The sequence below is a fragment of the Tupaia chinensis genome, unplaced genomic scaffold (assembly GCF_000334495.1).
Source record: "Tupaia chinensis unplaced genomic scaffold, TupChi_1.0 Scaffold000146_1, whole genome shotgun sequence".
NCBI classification, from domain to species: Eukaryota; Metazoa; Chordata; class Mammalia; order Scandentia; family Tupaiidae; genus Tupaia; species Tupaia belangeri.
Genome location: NW_006159616.1, coordinates 6,915,037 through 6,923,300, shown reverse-complemented (window position 1 = coordinate 6,923,300; position 8,264 = coordinate 6,915,037).

Genomic DNA, 8,264 nt, shown 5'->3' with positions numbered 1-8,264 from the left:
TGTGAGGGCTGCGGATGTGTTTGCTGGCGTCATTAGAATCATCGTCGTCAGCATGGCTGTCATTGTCATCTTTGCAGACAGCTCTTTATGCACCAACCTGCCTTCTTGCCTTCCTCTCTTCCTCCCTCAGTTCTCCTGTCTATTCATCTGTCCATTTCTCTCTCTGTCCATCTACAAACCCACCTATCCACCCACCTTCCCACTCACCCATCCATCCATCCATCCATCTCCCCATCCATTCACCCACGCATGCACCCATACATCCATCCATTCACCCACCCATGCACATGTCCATCCACCTATCCACCCATCCACCCACCCATCCACCCAACCACCCATCCACCCACCCGTCCACCCATCCACCCACCCACACATTCACCCATCCACTCATCCATCCTTCTATCCACCCATATATGTCCATCCATTTACTCATCCATCCATCACCCTGTCCATCCAACCCTCCATCCACCCGTCCACTTAGGGACATCTCATGCTTAATGAGTTCAGCTTGGAACGGCCAGCCCCCCACCCAACTGCCCTGGCCACGCCTTCTCCATTTCTTTTCTCGTTGCTGGGACCAAAAGCGTCCAGCCATGCTGACACTCTCTCATGCCCACTTTCAATCCTTCAGCAAACATTAGCAGCTCTATCTTCAAGAAGCATTCAGAATCCAGTCCTTCTTACCATCTTCACTGTTACTCCAGGACCATGTCACCTTCATCTCTGGATGACCCGAAGAGCCTTGTCATACCATCACCTGTTACACACGTTTCAGTTATTAAACTTTGCTTACTGCCTGTCTTCCCCAGGATTTAAATGTCAGAGAAGGGACCATGGTCTCTTTGGTTCATGCTTGTATCCCTACCACGTACACGAGTGCTTAACACCTAGCAGGTGCTCGACGAACACTTGCCAAATGAATAAATGAAATCCCACAAATGTCCTCAAAACTGATTGGAGTCAGAACTTGTAATTCTGAGCTGAAAGGAGAGAAATGTTCAGAATCACATCGGCTCTTCCCATCCCATTGCTCTCTTTTTTCAAGTTCCCTCTCTTTGGCTGGCCAAGGACGCTCACCTGGGGTGGCTTCTGCCATCTCTGGAGTCTGAGCACAGGGGCGTACCCTCACCTGGGGGCCCTGGTCGAGGGTGGTGCTCGGGCAGACCAGTGTGCTGGTTGTCATGCTTACTGGGGGTGCGGGCTATAGCTATGATCCTCTGACCTGTTCAATGGGGATACAAGCCTAAGTGCTAGAATTTCTGTTAGTGAATACCAGGCACTGTGCTCAGCCCCTTCCTATAGCTCACGTCACCCCGACATCAACCCTGCTGCTACAGCTGCCACCTAACACCTGGGGACACTGTACTACAGACAGGTGAAATCATTTGGTAATGATCATAGGTGTTAAGAGGGAGGGTGGATTCGAACCTAGGCAGTCTGACTCTGCTGGGCTTTATATGCCACCTGATCTCTCAGCATATGAGATACGATCTGCAAACTACTTAGCTGGTCCCAGGTGCATAGTCAGCCCTCATAAAAGCTGGCCTTACAGTACGGGTTCAGCTACTAAGAGTCTGGGGACAGCACAAAGCTGGAGGAGGGGCTATTGGGGAGCTTGGAGGGGTTTTCATGTTGAGACCCACCGTGACCTGCCTGGGGCCCCCGCCCCAAACCCGCAAAGGGTACACCCGAAACACCCATGCTGTGGTCTCTTTGAACTTGGGATCCAGGCTTGCTCGGCGTCTGCCGCCTAGTATGGAGAGGCTTATATAGGGATCTGCGGGGAGGGCTGTTAGGACAGTGAGCGGCACATGTGAGGGCTGCGGATGTGTTTGCTGGCGTCATTAGAATCATCGTCGTCAGCATGGCTGTCATTGTCATCTTTGCAGACAGCTCTTTATGCACCAACCTGCCTTCTTGCCTTCCTCTCTTCCTCCCTCAGTTCTCCTGTCTATTCATCTGTCCATTTCTCTCTCTGTCCATCTACAAACCCACCTATCCACCCACCTTCCCACTCACCCATCCATCCATCCATCCATCTCCCCATCCATTCACCCACCCATCCACCCGTCCATCCACCCATCCACCCATCAATCCACCCATCCACCCACCCGTCCACCCATCCACCCACCCACACATTCACCCATCCACTCATCCATCCTTCTATCCACCCATATGTCCATCCATTTACTCATACATCCATCACCCTGTCCATCCAACCATCCATCCATCCATCCACTTAGGGACATCTCATGCTTAATGAGCTCAGCTTGGAACGGCCAGCCCCCCACCCAACTGCCCTGGCCACGCCTTCTCCATTTCTTTTCTCGTTGCTGGGACCAAAAGCGTCCAGCCATCCTGACACTCTCTCATGCCCACTTTCAATCCTTCAGCAAACATTAGCAGCTCTATCTTCAAGAAGCATTCAGAATCCAGTCCTTCTTACCATCTTCACTGTTACTCCAGGACCATGTCACCTTCATCTCTGGATGACCCGAAGAGCCTTGTCATACCATCACCTGTTACACACGTTTCAGTTATTAAACTTTGCTTACTGCCTGTCTTCCCCAGGATTTAAATGTCAGAGAAGGGACCATGGTCTCTTTGGTTCATGCTTGTATCCCTACCACGTACACGAGTGCTTAACACCTAGCAGGTGCTCGACGAACACTTGCCAAATGAATAAATGAAATCCCACAAATGTCCTCAAAACTGATTGGAGTCAGAACTTGTAATTCTGAGCTGAAAGGAGAGAAATGTTCAGAATCACATCGGCTCTTCCCATCCCATTGCTCTCTTTTTTCAAGTTCCCTCTCTTTGGCTGGCCAAGGACGCTCACCTGGGGTGGCTTCTGCCATCTCTGGAGTCTGAGCACAGGGGCGTACCCTCACCTGGGGGCCCTGGTCGAGGGTGGTGCTCGGGCAGACCAGTGTGCTGGTTGTCATGCTTACTGGGGGTGCGGGCTATAGCTATGATCCTCTGACCTGTTCAATGGGGATACAAGCCTAAGTGCTAGAATTTCTGTTAGTGAATACCAGGCACTGTGCTCAGCCCCTTCCTATAGCTCACGTCACCCCGACATCAACCCTGCTGCTACAGCTGCCACCTAACACCTGGGGACACTGTACTACAGACAGGTGAAATCATTTGGTAATGATCATAGGTGTTAAGAGGGAGGGTGGATTCGAACCTAGGCAGTCTGACTCTGCTGGGCTTTATATGCCACCTGATCTCTCAGCATATGAGATACGATCTGCAAACTACTTAGCTGGTCCCAGGTGCATAGTCAGCCCTCATAAAAGCTGGCCTTACAGTACGGGTTCAGCTACTAAGAGTCTGGGGACAGCACAAAGCTGGAGGAGGGGCTATTGGGGAGCTTGGAGGGGTTTTCATGTTGAGCCCTACTTCACCCAGAGCACCAGCCAAAGCCCCCCTTTCCCATCTTCCAGAGAGACGTTGGGCGCCTCCTCCCCTGACCTCCTGGATTGACAGCCCTTAGGAGGACTGGGCGTGGAGCCAGGAGGTGGGGACCAGGCTCAGGCAAGCTAATCAGGTCGCAGGGTGAAATTAAAAGGGAGGAGGAGAGCACCAACCCATCAGAGCTCACGCTCCTTCCTGCAACAAGGTGTCAGGAGGGGAGCCGGGAGCCTGGTGTGCAGCTGCCAGCGTGCTGGAGCTGATCTTAGAGGCTGGGATCCCGGGACAGGATGGCCCCAAAGAGAGCTGTGCAGCTGTCCTTGAGGAAGCCCACATACTCTGTGTGTGTGCTGGGGGTCGAGACGCTCGTGGATGTTCACAGGTGAGAGCTGGCAGGCCCTCATCTGCCTGCCGAGGGCTGGGCTTGCGCGGAGAACCCCGAGGCAATGGGGTGGGTGCCCAGTGGGAAAATCTGGCACAGCGGAGGATGCTGGCAGAGGGTTGTGCTAAGAGCAGAGAAGCATTGACCGTAGAGCCTGGGAGGGAAAGGCGAGGGTCTGGTCAGGAGCAGCCTGAGGCTCCAGCTCTGGGGCACTGGGGGCAGGATGCTGGTCTCAAGCCCCTGGCTTAGGGTCAGGCCTCAAGATGCTAACTCTGGGCCCTGGGGCCAGGCCTCGGGGATGGGGGCTCAGGCGCTGTGTTCTGATGTGTAGATGGCATGCGTGGAGAATCAGAATGAACTGTTGCCCAAGACGGCAGAGAGAACTGGTCCTCTCCTCCCCACCCTCAATCTCTTGCCAGCCTCCCAGTTTTCAAAGGTAGAGGGGTGTGCGTGACAGTTTGGTTTTTACAGGTCAGCCAGAGGCAGCAGGGTGATCGGGACTAGGAGGGAGTGGCTAGGGCATGACTCAAGGAGAGAGCACCTGGAGTGACACCTGGGGCTCGTGCTTGGCACCAGACAATGGTGGTGATGGTGGTGATGATGGCAGTGGTGGTGATGGTGGTGATGATGGTGGCAATGACAATGAAGGGGCACCAGGGGCACTGACTTCTCCTCGACCCAATCCTCCTAAGGGCTGTCTCTGTTTAGATGGGGACTCAGGGACCTGGCTCAGCCTGCTCCTCCACCAGCCACTGAGGGAGTTAGACTGGGTGTGCTCGGGGGGAATTTCCTGCTCTGACGGACTGCCCATGGACTCCAGCCCTGCTGGACCAAGTAGGGCTAGACCGGCTACAGAGAGGGGCTTGGGGTGGGAGTCCCCCACAGTGAGGACTCTTACCACGTGGGGTCTGAGTTCTCCTGGTCCCTTGGTTCTCGGTCCGTGCACGGCCAGTCTGCTTAATGCCTGCTGGCCCAGCTGCCCTCCTAGCCTCAGGGCACGCTCTGCCCCCAAGAAACCACCTGGCTCCTCTCTTGGGCAGTGACCTGAGGCCCCAGGGTTGGGGACAAAGCTGCAGGAGCTCTGATGGCCACACCTTGCCTCTGAGTTGTTGCCAGGAGCCCCGGTGTGGGGGTAGTTATCTCAGATCAGGGCACAGAGTGGAGACCCCGTTTTCTCCTGCTCCCCTTTTTTGTAGTAGAGAGTATGTGCAAATGAAAGGGAGAGGGAGCAAGCAGGACCTTTAGCAATGTCTCATCACACTGTGGTCCCCCTTTCCCAGCTCTCCAGGTCCCCAGGATTCTGGGTGCCTGAGTGTCCCTAAGCCAACCCAGAGATGATCTGATCTTGCTCAGCTATATGGCTTCCAGCCTGTGTCACCACTGCACCAATGGGGGGAGAGGGGGTTCTTCTGCCCTTTTAACACTGGGTTGCCAGATTTCACAAATAAAAATACAGGATGACTAGTTACTTTGGAATTCAGATAAACAACAGATAACTTTTGCAGTTGATTACATGGGGCTTACTTATACTAAAGTTTACCTGAATTTCAAATTTAACTAGACACCTGCTATTTTATCTGAAAGTCTTACATCGACACCAAGAACAGAGAAGGAGTCCCTCATGGGTCCCCTTCCTGGTTCCAGGCTCCTGCTTTCACTGAGGGCAGTTTCTGGAAGGGAATCTCAGAACCTCAGGCCTTACATGGTGCTGCTAAGACCAGAGGCATTTCCCCAGGAGCTAGGAGACCAGGGCTCTTGTCCCAGCTCTGCCGCCAACTCGCTGCCTGACACGGGCCAACTTGCTTCTCAGCTTCATTTCTTCATCTGAGCCCTGGCCAGACGGGTCGGGTCCCTCTGCAGTTCAGTGTGGGAAGAAATTCCCCAGACCCTGGAGCTGCACTGACATGCTTTTCTTCCTGCTTCTCTTGTGGCTGTGTGGCCCTGGGCAAGCTACTGCCCCTGTCTGAGCCTCAGTTTCCCCATTGAACTTAATGGGCTTGGGGAAGGTGAATGAGACCATGTGGACCACCCTTCCACAGAGGTGGCCTGGCAGCAGGAGGTGCTCACGGCTCCGATGGCTCCGGGCTCCCTTTTTTTCCAGCACCTGTTCTTCCCATCAGAGGTTGGGGGGAGATGAGCATGGATGATGGTGGGTTGGGGGAGCAAAGAGTGGTGCTGTCTGTGAAGCCCCTTGGGAACCCCGAGCATCGTCCAGTGCAGGCCTCGCCCAGCTGAGGGGCACGAGGACGCTGCCTGGTTGTTCACAGATGCCATATTCCGGCCAACTCCAGGAGGCCCCGAGGTGAGCACTGTTGGGGAGACCTCCACCCAAGAACCCTGTGGGAAACTTCACCCCATGACTGGGATCATGGCTTCTGGGAATCTCTAAACTGGAACATAGACACCTATTCTGCAGCTAGGGAGGGCTGCGGTTGGCAGAGAAGGGGGGCATGAAACTGTCAATCCGGGAAGGTCGAGGAACCTGCAGCTCCCTGCAGGGGCTGGGCTGGCTGAAAAGGTTACGGGCAGGGGCTGGGGAAAAGGTTACTTGTAATGACAAATGATGAACTTGGGTCTCCCCTACCCCCTTTGTCACATGACTGGCTCCAGCTGAGGCCAAGCAAGGGGGATCTAATGGGCCTTGCTGGTAGAAGAGGAGAAGCCCCCAAGAAAAGGAGGCATTCCATTTACTGGAGTTGCCTGTGCCTAAGCCCTCCGGGAGGGAGACGTACAGGGTGACATCACCGGAAGTGATTAATTCCCCCAGTGGCTGTGTGGACTGATTATTTGGAAAAATATTTGTGTTTGGTATAATTGTGCCCCTTGAGGTTTACCGGCCAGAGGAACACTGAGGCATCTCCAGACCTAGCATGTGATGGGGACCCCACCCCACAACCTAGCTGACTTACCTCCCTGAACCCCACTTAGCAGTGGGCTGGCTCACTTCCCTGGCTCCCTAGATCTGGCAGACGGCCCTGGCTGTACCTGTCCTTGCCTGGAGACTTGAAGAGGCCCCCAGGGGGCTTGTGCTAATGCAGAGGTTGTGGGCAGCATGGGGGATCGGTGAAGGCCCAGCAGAGCCCTCCTGTCTGCCCACAGGCCAGAACCAAAGCTCCAGGCTGGAGGCATAATGTTTTTATTTCTCTTTGGGACAGAGAAGGCTGAGAAGGGTTGCCCTGGACTTCGTCCAAGCTTTCCCCGCTCTGCAAAGGCATCGAAGCAGAATAGACTCTTAGGTCAGAGTTAGAATTCGAAGAGGGGTGCTTTGAAGGCTTTTCAGGTACATTTTTGGGAGTTCCTTATATTTTTGAAAACAAAAAAGCCAAAACAGGGTTGTAAAGCTTGTAGTATACCTCATGTTGACATTGAGCAAATTGCCGCCTTTAACTCACACAGTAGAACAATGAAGCATAATTGTGCTCTTCACAGGGTAATTACAGGATTGGTGCCGACATGACAGGGATCTGTGGCCACCAACAGGCTGCAGGCGCCGGGCTGGGACACCTGCTATCCTTGTCCCATCCTGTTATCCTGTTGCCGCATCACGTCGCTGTGGCAGGAAGGACTCCCTTATTTGGAAGTGACGTTAAAGATTCCAGACGAGGCTGGGGTCCTCTGTAAGCTCCAGGGGACCCTGATAGGCCCAGGTGTTGTGTCTGGATTGAGAACTGGGAGTGTGGGTACTTCTGAAATGTAAAATATTGGCATCAGGAAAGGCCTAGGGGTCAGCCACTGGACCACAGACTCCCCTGCTACCCTGGGTCCCAGCTGCTCCCCCTTTTCTGGAATTCCTCCACTTCCTGTCTCCCTCTGCCTGTGTACGTTTCTTGGATTCTGGTTGTAGACTCGCCTCATTCTCCTCCCTCCCCTCTGCCCTTCTTGGCTCCCAGCACTTCCAGCTCTCTTCTCCTTTCTCTGGTCCCTACCCTTCCTTTCACGGTGGACCCAGGGGTGGGAGGAGCTGGGAGGGGCTGAGATAAGCTACTGCAGATGCGGATCCTGCTCTCCTATGCCTGTGCACCCTGAGAGATCCGGGTGCATGGAACGGAGGGGTGCTACTTGTGATGTCGTAGACCCCTCCCCGCCCTCCCGAACGCTTTCTGTGCACGTATCCTGTCCTTCGCCCTCTCCTCTGCTCAGCTCTGCCAGTGGCCCTGCCCTCTAGGGCGTGGGTGTGGGACTTATGACTGGAAGGAACTGGCAAGTCCACACCCAGCTGAGGACAACAGGGCCCGGGTGGCTGCAGGTGATCTCCAGCTGCTCAAACAAGGCTGGGGGGATTCCAAGTGCTGCCACCCAGGTGGGTGCCCAGGTCTTTGGGTTGGTGCTGAGGAAGCTGGACCTGAGGGTCCTGGCAGGGGCCTGGCCCAGCAGGTAATATAGACCTATGTTTGAGCCTCCAAATGCAGCCTGGGCCCCAGAACACAGAGCCTGGTCACCCTGCATCTGAGTCCAGGGACTTTTT